Raw genomic sequence first — 15,729 nt, 5'->3', positions numbered from 1 at the left:
CACACTGTGTCTGGGGGGAGTGGTGTGTGTGTCGATTTCAGAGAGTGTGGGATCACACTGTGTCGGGGGGGAGTGGAGTGGGTGTGGATTACAGAGTGTGTGGGGATCACACTGTGTCTGGGGGAGTGGAGTGGGTGTGGATTTCAGAGAGTGTGGGATCACACTGTGTCTGGGGGGAGTAGTGTGTGTGTGGATTACAGAGTGTGTGGGGATCACACTGTGTCTGGGGGAGTGGTGTGAGTGTGGATTACAGAGAGTGTGGGATCACACTGTGTCTGGGGGGAGTGGTGTGGGTGTGGATTACAGAGTGTGTGGGATCACACTGTGGGGGGGGAATGGTGTGGGTGTGGATTACAGATAGTGTGGGATCACACTCGGGGGGGGGAATGGTGTGGGTGTGGATTACAGATAGTGTGGGATCACACTGTGTCTCAGGGGAGTGGTGTGGGTGTGGATTACAGAGTGTGTGGGGATCACACTGTGTTTGGAGAAAGTGGTGTGGGTGTGGATTACAGAGAGTGTGGGGTCACACTGTGTCTGGGGGGAGTGGTGTGGGTGTGGATTACAGAGTGTGTGGGATCACACTGTGTCTGGGGGGAGTGGTGTGGGTGTGGATTACAGAGTGTGTGGGGTCACACTGTGTCTGGGGGGAGTGGTGTGGGTGAGGATTACAGAGTGTGTGGGGTCACACTGTGTCTGCGCGGAGTGGTGTGGGTGTGGATTACAGAGTGTGTGGTATCACACTGTGTCTGGGGCGGAGTGGTGTGGGTGGGGAATGCGGTGGAGATGGAGGGCGGTTGAGATGGAGGGAGGTGGGGGAAGCGGGGAGGGTAGGTCTCTCTCAGACGCACAAAATACAAAAACACAAACAGTTGAGGGGATGGAGGGTAGGGGAGGGAAGGAAGGTGAGAGGTTGGGCAGAGGGAATTGAGGTGAGGGAAGAGCAGAGGCAGGAGGGATGGAGAAAGAGGGAGAGGAAGGAGGAGGACGGGAGGGGAAAGGGAGAGGAGGGAGGGGACGGAAGGGGAAGGGGTGGGAGATGGGAAGGGGGAGGAATTGGGATGGAGTGATCAATGGCTTCAGCCATCATGGGCTGATTATTAACCCCATTAAATACCAGTTCAGGTTGTCTATCCTTGACTTTCTCAGCCATTGTATCTGTGCAGATGGTCTGCCACCCCACCATCAAAAGTCACAGCTATGATGGTCTTTCCACTGCCTCCCAGTCAGGATTACTGAATGCAGTCGGTACCTGCAGTCTTGGGCTTGAATTGTGTAGTGGTCACTCTCAGCTTCATATGGTTCAAATCTGTGTTGTCTTGTGCACAATCATGTGTCATGGTTTCTGGCACTCTTGTCCCTCAAGGAGAAGAAAGAAAAAGTAAATTCAAGCAACACACAGAAAACGCTGGAGAAACGCAGCAGGCCAGGCAGCATCTGAGAGAAAGAGCAGAGCCGACGTTTCAGGCTGAGACCCTTCATCATGAAAGGAAACAAATGAGAGGAAAAATATTCACTGTTTACAATGAGACAATTTAAGAAAAATATTCCAGCGACTCAAAGATCTGACGAAGGGTTCTGACCCGAAACGTCGACTCATGGTTTCCACAGATGCGGCCCGACCTGCTGAGTTCCTCCAGCGTGTTGTGAGTGTTGCTTTGACCCGAGCATCAGCAGAGTATTTTGTGTTCCTGTTGCATGATGTGTCTGTATATTCCAGTGTAGAACATTCTGGATTTTGATACCAAGATACTTGATATGTTTGGTTTCTTCAATAGTGACACCTAGGATTTTATATGAGGTTTTACCTGGTTTTCTCTTCCTGGTGACACGCATGGTTTCACATTTGGAAGGACTGAACTGCATGCCCCGTTGTTGAGACCACTCAACCATACTATCAAAATCTTTTTGGAGAGCATCTTCATCATCACTTGACTTCATTAGCCAGTATATCAAAAAATCATCAGCAAGAAATCTGGTTGTGCTTGTGACTTTTTTGTGGATGTCACTAATGTAAAGTAAAAACAAAATAAGACGATAAAAATATTAAATCAACAAGAAAGTAAACTGCTTGACCAGGAGGGAAAGTCACGACAGAAAAATATCAGGATATAGTCATAGTCATACTTCATTGATCCCGAGGGAAATTTGGTTTTGTTACAATTGCACCAACCAAGAACAGAGTATAAATATAGCCATATAAAACCATAAATAATTAAATAATAATATGTAAATTATGCCAGGAAATAAGTCCAGGACCAGCCTATTGGCTCAAGGTGTCTGACCCTCCAAGGGAGGCTATATGCGGAACCAAAGCAAATGGGGGAGATCTTAAATAGGTTTTTTGTGTCTGTATTTACTAAGGAAACTGGCATGAAGTCTATGGAATTAAGGGAAACAAGTAGTGAGATCATGGAAACTGTACAGATCGAAAAGGAGGAGGTCCTTGCTGTCTTGAGGAAAATTAAAGTGGATAAATCCCCAGGACCTGACAGGGTGTTCCCTCGGACCTTGAAGGAGACTAGTGTTGAAATTGCAGGGGCCCTGGCAGAAATATTTAAAATGTCGCTGTCTACAGGTGAAGTGACGGAGGATTGGAGAGTGGCTCATGTTGTTCCGTTGTTTAAAAAAGGATCAAAAAGTAATCCGGGAAATTATAGGCCGGTAAGTTTAACGTCGGTAGTAGATAAGTTATTGGAGGGAGTACTAAAAGACAGAATCGACAAGCATTTGGATAGACAGGGACTTATTAGGGAGAGTCAACATGGCTTTGTGCGTGGTAGGTCATGTTTGACCAATCTATTGGAGTTTTTCGAGGAGGTTACCAGGAAGGTGGATGAAGGGAAGGAAGTGGATTTTGCGTACATGGACTTCAGTAAGGCCTTTGACAAGGTCCCGCATGGGAGGTTAGTTAGGAAAATTCAGTCGCTAGATATACATGGAGAGGTGGTAAATTGGATTAGATACTGGCTCAATGGAAGAAGCCAAAGAGTGGTAGTAGAGAATTGCTTCTCCGAGTGGAGGCCTGTGACTAGTGGTGTGCCACAGGGATCAGTGCTGGGTCCATTGTTATTTGTCATCTATATCAATGATCTGGATGATAATGTGGTAAATTGGATCAGCAAATTTGCTGATGATACAGAGATTGGTGGTGTAGTAGACAGTGAGGAAGGTTTTCAGAGCCTGCAGAGGGACTTGGACCAGCTGCAAAAATGGGCTGAAAAACGGCAGATGGAGTTTAATACAGACAAGTGTGAGGTATTGCATGTTGGAAGGACAAACCAAGGTAGAACATACAGGGTTAATCATAAGGCACTGAGGAGTGCAGTGGAAAAGAGAGATCTGGGAATACAGGTACAAAATTCCCTAAAAGTGGAGTTACAGGTAGGGTCATAAAGAGAGCTTTTGGTACATTGGCCTGTATTAATCAAAGTATTAAGAGCTGGAATGTTATAATGAGGTTGTATAAGGCATTGGTGAGGCCGAAGCTGGAGTATTGTGTTCAGTTTTGGTCACCAAATTACAGGAAGTATATAAATAAGGTTGAAAGAGTGCAGAGAAGGTATACAAGGATGTTGCCAGGACTTGAGAAACTCAGTTACAGAGAAAGGTTGAATAGGTTAGGACTTTATTCCCTGGAGCGTAGAAGAATGAGGGGAGATTTGATAGAGGTATATAAAATTATGATGGGTATAGATAGAGTGAATGCAAGCAGGCTTTTTCCACTGAGGCAAGGGGAGAAAAACACAAGAGGACATGGGTTAAGGGTGAGGGGGGAAAAGTTTAAAGGGAACATTGGGGGGGCTTCTTCACACAGAGAGTGGTGGGAGGATGGAATGAGCTGCCAGACGAGGTGGTAAATGCGGGTTCTTTTTTAACATTTAAGAATAAATTGGACAGATACATGGATGGGAGGTGTATGGAGGGATATGGTCTGTGTGCAGGTCAGTGGGACTAGGCAGAAAATGGTTCGGCACAGCCAAGAAGGGCCAAAAGGACTGTTTCTGTGTTGTAGTTTCTATGGTTCTATGGTTCTATGGGAGGAGTTGTAAAGTTTGATGGCCACAGGCAGGAATGACTTCCTATGATGCTCAGTGTTGCATCTTGGTGGAATGAGTCTCTGGCTGAATGTACTCCTGTGCCCAACCAGTACTTTATGTAGTGGATGGGGGACATTGTCCAAGATGGCATGCAACTTGGACAGCATCCTCTTTTCAGACACCACCATCAGAGAGTCCAGTTCCATCCCCACAACATCACTGGCCTTACGAATGAGTTTGTTGATTCTGTTGGTGTCTGCTACCCTCAGCCTGCGGCCCCAGCGCACAACAGCAAACATGATAGCACTGGCCACCACAGACTCATAGAACATCCTCAGCATCGTCTGGCAGATGATAAAGGACCTCAGTCTCCTCAGGAAATAGAGACGGCTCTGACCCTTCTTGTAGACAGCCTCAGAGTTCTTTGACCAGTCCAGTTTATTGTCAATTCCTATCCCCAAGTATTTGTAATCCTCCACCATGTCCAGTTACATTCAACCTGCCCTTTCTTGTCCCACTTTGCCAGATGGTCTCCATCCCATTGTAACCTCAGACAACCCTCACTTTCACCACACACTCACCTTGGTGTCACCCACGACCTCACTCATTGTCCGACATAAATTCTGGATCATAAAGAGAAATACCTGAACCACCTGTTGCCGGATCTTTTGAAACATCAGCGTAGATTTTTTTTTCAAAATATACTTTATTCAGAAATATTACAAAATAGTTATTTTCTAAAAAAAACTTTCATTGACTTATTCAATATAAAGCTGTTTACAATAAATCATTCGTTGACTCTCAAACTGTAGTCAAGAATTAGACTTATTTATAATAAAAACTATTTACAATAAAAATCAGGCGTTGACTTTCATTCCTTTACCGAAGTTCCTTTCCGGTCTATACCTTTCCACATTTCCAGCCACTCCCGTGGCACTATGTTGATTCCTCTATCCACACCGCTGCTGAGGGTATACTCCTCCCCACCCGACCCCTCTCACTTCGGTGGGTGACGAACCCTAATCTGTGCTCCTTCCCCACCGGGCTCTTGCGGTGGCTGCACCGAGTTTCAGTGCGTCCCTCAGCACGTATTCCTGCAGCCGAGAATGTGTCAGCCGGCAGCATTCAGCCACGGACATCTCCATGTGCTGGTAGACCATCAAGTTTCGGGCTGACCAAAGAGCGTCCTTCACCGAGTGGATGGTCTGCCAGCAGCACCGGATGTTTGTCTCCGTGTGCGTCCCCGGGAAAATCCCGAAAATCAGGGAGTCCTCGGTTACACAGCTACTGGGCACGAATCTCGACACCGTCCCTTCCATCCTCCCCCACACTTCCTTCGCGAACCCACAATATGCAAAGAGGTGGGTCACCGACTCCGCCTCATTGCAGTCCTCCCGTGGGCAGCGGAGTTGGAGACGACGTTCCAGGTGTATAGGAGGGATCTGACTGGCAGGGCCCCTCTCACAGCCAGGCGAGGTCCTGGTGCCTGTTGGTGAGATCTGGCGATGAGGCATTTTGCCAGACGTACTGGGCGCTCCGCCCAAGCATTTGTGCACGGCGGCCCGCCTGACCCGCTCCACCCTCGATCCCCAGACGAATCTGAAGACGGCTCGGGTGATTTCCGAGCTGCAGGAGCGGGGGACGGGCCACACCTGCGCCAAGTACAGCAGCCCTGAGAGCACCTCACACCTGATGACCAGGTCCTTGCCCGTTATCGACAGGGAGCGCCCTCCCCACAGTCCCAGTTTCCTTTACACCTTGGCGGTCCGCTCCAGCCAGTTCTTGTTGCACGTCTCGGCCCCTCCGAACCAGATCCTCAACACCTTCGCGTGTTCAGACCTGATGGTGAAAGGGACACTGGATCGGTCGGGCCAGTTGCCGAAGAGCATGGCCTCGCTCTTTGTGCGGTTGATCCTGGACCCCGATGCCAGCCCAAACTGTTCGCAGATGTCCATCAATCTGCGAACTGACCTCGGATCAGAGCAGAAGACGGTGACGTCGTCCATGTACAGGGAGGTTTTGAATTGCGGCCCTCCACTGCCTATACTAAATAGAGGGACGTAACAGACTTTTAACACTATAAATCAGTGAGTTATGTCTCCCCTCTCGCTGTGAAACGGGGACACCTCTTTTTCCCTTATTAGGGAGGGAGAGAGCCTGTGGTATGTCGAATACCGGGTGAACGAGTCATTGGGGTACTGCAAGTCTGTTTTTATTAATGCTTGAGTGCTTGGAGGGGGTGCCGATGCTTTTTTGCTGTTGGGAAGGGAGAGGGTTGTCGCCTTGCTGCTGCTTATGCGTGGGGGGGAGCTGGGGGGGGCTTTGGGGTTCTAACATTTAGCTGTCATTCATTCTTTGGGACATTCCTCTATTTTTGTGAATATTTGCGAACAAAAAGAATCTCAGTTGTTTCTACTGGCTGGGGAGACCAGAACTAGGGGACATAGCCTCAAAATTTGGGGGAGTAAATTTAGGATGGAGATGAGGAGGGACTGCTTTCCCAAAGAGTGGTCAGTCTGTGAAATGCTCTGCCCAATGAGGCTATCTCAGTAAATTCTCTCAAATTCAATCCCTCAAGCAATGAAGGCCAACATCCAATATTCTTTCTTGATAGCCTGCATCTGCACCTGCTCTTTTTACGCACAGCACTGACGTTGATTGTCCAACCGAGAGAAAATTGCCGCGAGCGAAGCAGTGCTTTCTAAATCACGATCGCCCTCCAAATTAAAAAGGTAGCTCTTTTTACACTCAACCCTGACATTTATTGTCCAGCTAAGAGAAGATCGCCGCGGAGCTCTGATTTTAGAATCTTGACCGCGAACCTGACTGAAAGATAGCTCTTTCTACACTCATCATCACCATGGCTTGGCTTCGCGAACGAAGCTTTAGGGAGGGGACTGCCCACGTCTTCTGCAGGTCGCTGGTGGCTGACGAGGCCAATACAGGACAGGCAGGCCCGGCCACAGCGGCTGAATGATTGGGGGGGATGGTCGTAGACGTGGACGTGTCCTTCGGCCTGCGCAATGGTATTTTCGGTGGAGTGCAGTGAGCGCGGTACTGGCCCCACCCTTTACACCCGGGGTACATCTGCCATAGCCTCGCAAACTGGGACGGTGACAGCGAGGTCCTCGGGTCGTAGCATTTACGTCGGAGTGTCCTTGTCCGAGGTGGATGGCCTGACAAGGCTAACGAGCCCCACCTGCTCAGGTTTGGATTCAGAGTTGTCCCTCTCTTCGGCTGGCTGCCAATTCCAACCAAGGCTAACGAGCCCAGCCGACCCATCCAGTTATACCGCCGGACACTCGGTCGCGCCATGACCTAGCAAGCTCGGTGGAAACGGGGGGCACCGGCGAGAAGGTGTTGCTACGGACGCAGTAATGTAGGAGAGGCCATTTGCAGTGGCCGCTGCCCCCAGGCCAGACAGTGACCACACGGCGATCACTACACCGGGAAAGGACCGGCGATGTATTGCGTTCACTTTCCCAGGGTGAGCGGGACGTCAGGCCCGGACCTCATCCGCACCCCAAATTAAAAGGTAGCTCTTTTTACACTAATCCCTGACGTTTATTGCCCAGCTAAGAGAAGATCGCCGCGAAGCTCGGATTTAAAATCTTGAACTCGAACCTGACTGAAAGATAGCTTTATTTGACGCACTGCCTCTGCTGATTGGTCGCTCAACTCAGAGAAACTGCCGCGAAAATCTTGTCTTTGAAATCTCGACAGCCCTCGTGATTAAAAGGTAGCTTTTTACACTCATCCCTTGTGTTTATTGTGCATCTGAGGGAAAACCGCCGCGAAGCTGTTCTCTTTCAATCTCCATCGCTCTCCAGATTAAAGGGGTAGCTCATTTTCCATTTAGCCCTGATGTTTATTTTCCAGCTAAGAGAAGATCGCCGCGATGCGCCGTTTTTAAAATCTTGAAGGCGGATCTGAGAGAATGGTAGCTCTTTTATTACGCACTGCCTCTTGATTCTGAGTTGAGTCGATCCTCAACTCGGAGAATCTGCCACGAAATTATTGCCTCGATAGACCTCCAAATTACAAGGTAGCTCTTTTCCCACTCATCCCTGAGACAAAACCGCCGCGAAGCTGTTTTCTCTAAGTCTCGATCGCCTTCCAAATTAAACAGCAGCTCTTTTTATGTAACCCTGCCGTTCATTGTCCATCTGAGAGAAAACTGCCGCGAGCGAAGCTGTTTTCTAAATTTCGATCGCTCTCTAAATTGAAGGGGTAGCTGTTTTCACACTCAGCTCTGATGCTTATTGTCGAACTGAGAGAAAATTGCATCGAAGCGCTGCTTACAAAATCTTGAACGCAGACCTGACAGAAAGGTAACTCTTTTATTATGCACTCCATCTTGCTGATCGGTCGTTCCTCAACTCGGAGAATCTGCCACGAAATTATTGCCTCGATAGTCCTCCTGATTAAAAGGTAGCTCTTTTCACACAGCTTGAAGCCGATTCTCCACCTGAGGACACTGCCGTGAAGCTCTGCTTTTGAAGTCCTGAAGCGGACCTGGCTGAAGGCAGCTCTTTTTTACACACTGCCTCTTGCTGATTGGTCACTCCTGAACCAGAGAAACGTCCGTCAAACTCCCGCCTTTTACATCTCGACAGCCTCCTGACTAAAAGGGAGCTATTTTTACACGCAGCGCGACGTTGTTTGTCCAACTAAGAGAAAACTGTCGCGAAGTTCTGCTTTCTAAATCTCGATCGGCTTCTGATTAGCTGTAGCTCTTCATGTACAGCCCCGAGGTTGATTGGTATTAGGGAAGTTGAAGGACCCCATGATAACAAACCTATTGTTTTTACAGATTTCCTTAATCTTATTCAGGGGTGCAGTGCTAACTTTTTGGGTGTCGGAGCTGACAAAATGCTTGCCATTTCCTCACAAGACAAGACAAAGGAGCAGAAGTAGGCCATTCGGGCCATCGAGTCTGCTCCGCAGCTCCCCCATGAGCTAAACTATTCACCCATCTAGTCCCAATTTCCGGCTTTCTCCCCATATCGCTTGATACCCTGACTAATTAGATACCAGTCAATCTCCTCCTTAAACATCCTCAATGATCGGACCTTCCGCAGCTGTATGTGGCAACGAATTCCACAAATGCACGACCCTCTGGCTAAAAAAATTTCTCCTCATCTCTGTTTTAACTGGCTACCCTCGAATTCTAAGACTCTGGCCTCTTCTCCTGGACTCACCCACCATGGGAAACAACCTTTCCACATCTACTCTGTCCAACCATTTCAACATTCGAAACGTTTCTATGAGATCCCCTCTCATTCTTCTATACTCTGATGAATACAATCCAAGAGCCGACAAACTCTCCTCATATGTTAGCCCCTCCATTCCAGGAATCATCCTCGTAAATCTTCTCTGAACTCTCTCCAACATCAGTACATCCTTTCTATGATAGGGGGCCCAAAACTGCACACAGTATTCCAAATGAGGTCTCACTAATGCCCCAAAGAGCCTCATCAACACCTCCTTACTCTTCTACACTATTCCTCTTGAAATGAATGCCAACATAGCATTCGCTTTCCTTACTGCTGATCCAACTTGGTGGTTAACCTTTAGGGTATCCTGCACGAGGACCCCCAAGTCCCTTTGCACTTCCGATTTTTGAATTTTCTCCCCATCTAAATAATGATCTGCCCGATTATTTCTTCTTCCGAAATGTACAACCGTACATTTGTCAACGTTGTATCTCGTCTGCCATTTCTTTGCCCACTCTCCTAGACTAACCTAGTCTGTCTGCAACCTTTCCGTTTCTTCAACATTTCCTGCTCCTCCACCTATCTTGGTGTCATCCGCAAATTTAGCCACAAAGCCATTTAATCCATAATCTAAATTATCGATATACATCGTAAAAAGAAGCCGCCCCAACACCGACCCCTGCGGAACACCACTAGTAACCGGCAACCAATCAGAATAGGATCCCTTTATTCCCACCTTTGCTTTCTGCCTATTAGCCAGTGCTCCATCCATTTCAATATCTTTCCTATAATTCCATGGGCTCTCATCTTATTAAGCAGCCTCATATTCGGCGCCTCATCGAAGGCCTTTTGAAAATCCAAATACACAACATCCACAGCCTCTCCCTTGTCAATCTCATTCGAGATTACTTCAAAAAATTCCAATAGGTTGGTAAGGCAGGATCTTCCCTTCATGAAACCATGCTGGCTTCGGCCTATCTTGTCATGCACCTCGAGGTATTTCATAACCTCGTCCTTGAGGATTGACTCCAATATCTTTCCAACTACCGATGTCAGACTAATAAGTCTGTAATTTTCTTTTTGCTGCCTCCTTCCTTTCTTAAATAGCGGAACTACATTTGCGACCTTCCAGTCCTCCGGAACCGTACCAGAGTCTATTGATTCCTGGAAGATCATTTCTAATGCCTCCACATTCTCCAAAGCCACCTCCTTCAGAACCTGTGGGTGCACCTGATCCAGTCCGGGAGACTTATCTATTCTTAGTCCACTTAGCTTCCCAAGCACTTTCTCTCTAGTAATCTTGACTGTACCTAATTCTATTTCCTAATACCTCTGGCTATCAGGTATATTGCTCATGTCCTCCACTGTGAAGACTGATGCAAAATACTCATTCAGTTCCTCCGCCATCTCTTTGTTATCCATTATAATTTCTCCAGCATCATTTTCAATCGGTCCCGTATCTACCCTTGACACCCTTTTACTCTTCATATATTTAAAAAAACTCTTAGTATCCTTTTTTATGTTAATCGCCAACTTCCTTTCATAATTCATCTTTTCTTTCCTAATGACTTTCTTAGTTTCCTTCTGTAAGTTTTTAAAAGTCTTCCAGTCCTCATTTTTCCCACTAATTTTTCCTTCCTTGTACACCGTTTCTTTTGCTTTTATTTTTGCCCTAACCTCTCTCGTTAGCCACATTTGTGCCCTTTTTCCATTCATGAATTTCTTTTTTCTTGGAATATATTTTTCCTGCATTTTCCTTATTTCTTGTAGGAATTTCATCCAATTCTGCTCTGCCATCCCTCCATTTAGCTTACTTTTCCAATCGACTTGGGCCAGTTCCTCTCTCATACCACTGTAATTTCCCCTGTTCCACTGAAATATCGATACACCTGATACCAGCTTCTCCTTTTCAAATTTGAAACTGAACTCAATCATATTATGATCACTACTTCCAAGGGGTTCCTTTATCTCCAGCTCCCTAATCGCCTCAGGTTCGTTACACAGCACCCAATCCAAAACAGCAGGTCCCCTGGACAAACTGCTCCAAAAAGCCATCCTGTAGGCATTCTACAAGCTCCCTCTCCTGAGATCCAGTACCTTCCTGACTTTCCCAGTCCACTTCATATTAAAATCCCCCATGATTATCTTGACAATTTCCTTCTGACAGACTTTTTCTATTTCCAGCTGCAACTTGTAGTCCACATCCCGGCTGCTGTTTGGAGGCCTGTATATAACTGCTATGAGTGTCTTTTTACCCTTGCCATTTCTTAATTCTACCCATAAGGATTCTACCTCTTCTGATCCTATGTCCCTTCTTTCTGTTGATTTGATATTGTTACTTACCATCAGGGCCACGCCACCCCCTTTACCTACCTTCCTATCCTTCCTATACACTGTGTATCCTTGGACATTCAGCTCCCAATCACATCCATCATTTAGCCATGACTCGGTGATGGCCACAATGTCATATCTTTTAAGCTGCAGCTGTGCAGCAAGGTCATCCACTTTACTTCTAATGCTGCGTGCATTTAAGTACAGCACGTTTAGATCAGTATCTGTTGCCGATTTTGCTGTATTTCTATTTTGCAGCAAATTATCCTGTATATTCACCGGCCTGTCCTTCTTGCCATCTTTGCTGCACAGTATTTCTGACTTATTTCTATTTTCCTCTTCCTCGACCATAACACCTTGGTTTCTATCCCCTTGCCAACTTAGTTTAAACCCTCCCTAACAGCTATATTAAACAATCCCACCGGGATATTTAGAAACGCAAGCAACAGGAATTCTGCAGATGCTGGAAATTCAAGCAACACACATAAAAGTTGCTGGTGAACGCAGCAGGCCAGGCAGCATCTCTAGGAAGAGGTGCAGTCGATGTTTCAGGCCGAGACCCTTCGTCAGGACTAACTGAAGGAAGAGTGAGTAAGGGATTTGAAAGTTGGAGGGGGAGGGGGATATCCAAAATGATAGGAGAAGACAGGAGGGGGAGGGTTGGAGCCAAGAGCTGGGCAGGTGATAGGCAAAAGGGATACGAAAGGATCATGGGACAGGAGGTCCGGGAAGAAAGACAAGGGGGGGGGGGGGGGGGTCCCAGAGGATGCGTAAGTATATTCAGAGGGACAGAGGGAGAAAAAGGAGAGTGAGAGAAAGAATGTGTGTATAAAAATAAGTAACAGATGGGGTACGAGGGGGAGGTGGGGCATTAGCGGAAGCTAGAGAAGTCGATGTTCATGCCATCAGGTTGGAGGCTACCCAGACGGAATATCAGGTGTTGTTCCTCCAACCTGAGTGTGGCTTCATCTTTACAGTAGAGGAGGCCGTGGATAGACATGTCAGAATGGGAATGGGATGTGGAATTAAAATGTGTGGCCACTGGGAGATCCTGCTTTCTCTGGCGGACAGAGCGTAGGTGTTCAGCAAAGTGGTCTCCCAGTCTGCGTCGGGTCTCGCCAATATATAAAAGTGCTTCCTTCAGTTAGTCCTGACGACGAGTCTCGGCCTGAAACGTCGACTGCACCTCTTCCGAGAGATGCTGCCTGGCCTGCTGCGTTCACCAGCAACTTTTATGTGTGTTGCCACCAGGATATTAGTACCTTTCGAGTTCAGGTGTAATCCATCTTTTTTGTGTAAGTTGTACCTTCCCCAAAATAGATCCCAATGATTCAAGAATTTGAAGCCCTGCCCCCTGCACCAGTGACTTAGCCACACATTCATCTGCTTAATTCTGCTATTCTTACCATCATTAGCGCACAGCTCAGGCAGCAATCCTGGAGATCCGGAGATCCAGCTTTTCAATTTTCTTCCTAGGTCCCAGTAATCTTTCTTCAGGACCTCCTCTCTTTTTTTGTCTATGTCATTGGTACCAACATGTACCAAGGCTTCCGGCTCCTCACCCTCTCTCCTCAGAATACTCTGGACTCGATCTGAGACATCCCATACCTGGGCACCATGGAGGCAACACACCATCCGGGTATCCTTGTCCGGCTCGCAGAATCTCTTGTCCGTCCCCCTTACGATGGAATCCCCTATAACTACCGCATTTCTTCTTGATCTCTTGATTTCGGCACTGGGCAGAATGCCAGAATTCCTATATCCTCTCTCTATATATGTCACACCCAATTTGCTTACCTGCTCATTTCATGTACTGGGCAACTTCCTTGCCTCATTCATGTAATGAGCAGGTACACAGGCTGGGAGTGATATATATATATATATATATATATATATATATGGCATCTTATAATGTCAAGCTCTAAACCAAGATGAAAGAAATATATGAATTCCAGAGCTCCACAGAAATATAGTGATAGTTAAGACATTAACAAGATCATAGCCTATCACTACGTTCCAGTGCATACCTGGTAAAATAAAACTTATAATACTTAATTTAATAATATGACAAGTATTGCATGGTTGCACTCACTAATTATCATAAAATATAAATATCAAGCAAGTAAAGAAAAAGACGGTAAATTTTACCAATTTAAAATAATTACCTACTTACTAAATGCCACCAATGAGAAGTTTCACAATAATTTCTACAAAGGGTCAGGTGTAATATGTGTTTGGGGGTCTGAAGCAACTCTTGTCCTGGTGTCATCTGCTGATCTGTGGTACCACAGCCATGATGTGACATACGGCTCAGGATTCCACTGAACTAGAGGAGGTCCATGTAGTTTAACAAAAATCAGTGCTGAAGCATGATTTATGAGAATTCCTGAGCATGTTGTTGTTATTATCAAGTTCATGTGACTTTATCCTCTCTCACACTCGGCAGTACTAATAGGAATAACTTGTGAACAGCTCAGTAATGGGCGTAAATCTTGGGGGATGGGTGTCCACGATCCTCCACATAATCTCTGAAGGCATTTATTACAGAGGAAGAAGAAAGCTTAAACTTCTTACAGAGAGATGATATTGCAGCTTCTCCATAATTAGGCGGTATTTCAGCAGGCCAGTTATCTTTATCAAGGATACACATTTCATTTAGCAAGGATTTATACATACTTTGAGGTTTAGAAGTTTGAGAACCTTTCAAGGATGTTGCCGTGAACATATGGTGCTGCAAATTGTTTATAAGACTAGTAAGAAACTGTATATAATCAATGGAGGCAATTTTGTTGTTGCGTTTCTGTAAACACTCTGACAGTAAACCAAGTTCATGCAATGTGTCATACATTAGAGCTAAGTCCAATAGAAACTGTTCTGAAGAGAGTCTTTTCAACAGACCTTCATAGGTTTTCCTGTCAGTCCTAGATCTTACATAGAACATAGAACATAGAATAGTACGGCACAGTACAGGCCCCTCGGCCCACAATGTTGTGCCAACCCCCAAACCCTGCCTCCCATATAAGCCCCCACCTTAGATTCCTCCATATTCCTGTCTAGTAGTCTCTTAAACTTCACTAGTGTATCTGCCTCCACCACTGACTCAGGCAGTGCATTCCACGCACCAACCACTCTCTGAGTGAAAAACCTTCCTCTAATATCCCCCTTGAACTTCACACTCCTTACCTTAAAGCCATGTCCTCTTGTATTGAGCAGTGGTGCCCTGGGGAAGAGGCACTGGCTATCCACTCTATCTATTCCTCTTATGACCTTGTACATCTCTATCATGTCTCCTGTCATCCTCCTTCTCTCCAAAGAGTGAAGCCCAAGCTCCATTAATCTCTGATCATAATGCATACTCTCTAAACCAGGCAGCATCCTGATGATCTCCGCTGTATCCTTTCCAATGCTTCCACATCCTTCCTATAGTGAGGCGACCAGAACTGGACACGGTACTCCAAGTGTGGCCTAACCAGAGTTTTATAGAGCTGCATCATTACATTACGACTCTTAAACTCTATCCCTTGACTTATGAAAGCTAACACCCCATAAGCTTTCTTAACTACCCTATCTACCTGTGAGGCAACTTTCCGTGATCTGTGGACATGTACCCCCAGATCCCTCTACTCCTCCACACTACCAAGTATCTTGCCATTTACTTTGTACTCTGACTTGGAGTTTGTCCTTCTAAAGTGTATCACCTCACGCTTCTCCGGGTTGAACTCCATCCGCCACTCCTCAGCCCACTTCTACATCCTATCAATGTCTCTCTGCAATCTTCGACAATCCTCTACACTATCTACAATACCTCCAACCTTTGTGTCGTCTGCAAACTTGTCAACCCACATTTCTACCCCCACACCCTGGTCGTTAATAAAAATCACGAAAAGTAGAGGTCCCAGAACAGATCCTTGTGGGACACCACTAGTCACAATCCTCCAATCTGAATGTATTCCCTCCACCACGGCCCTCTGCCTTCTGCAGGCAAGCCAAGTCTGAATCCACGTGGCCAAACTTCCCTGGATCCCATGCCTTCTGACTTTCTGAATAAGCCTACTATGTGGAACCTTGTCAAATGCCTTACTAAAATCCTTATAGATCACATCCACTGCACTACCCTCATCTATATGCCTGGTCACCTCCTC

The sequence above is a fragment of the Mobula birostris genome, chromosome 4, assembly GCF_030028105.1.
Source record: "Mobula birostris isolate sMobBir1 chromosome 4, sMobBir1.hap1, whole genome shotgun sequence".
Lineage (NCBI taxonomy): Eukaryota > Metazoa > Chordata > Chondrichthyes > Myliobatiformes > Myliobatidae > Mobula > Mobula birostris.
This window is presented reverse-complemented; position numbering follows the sequence as displayed.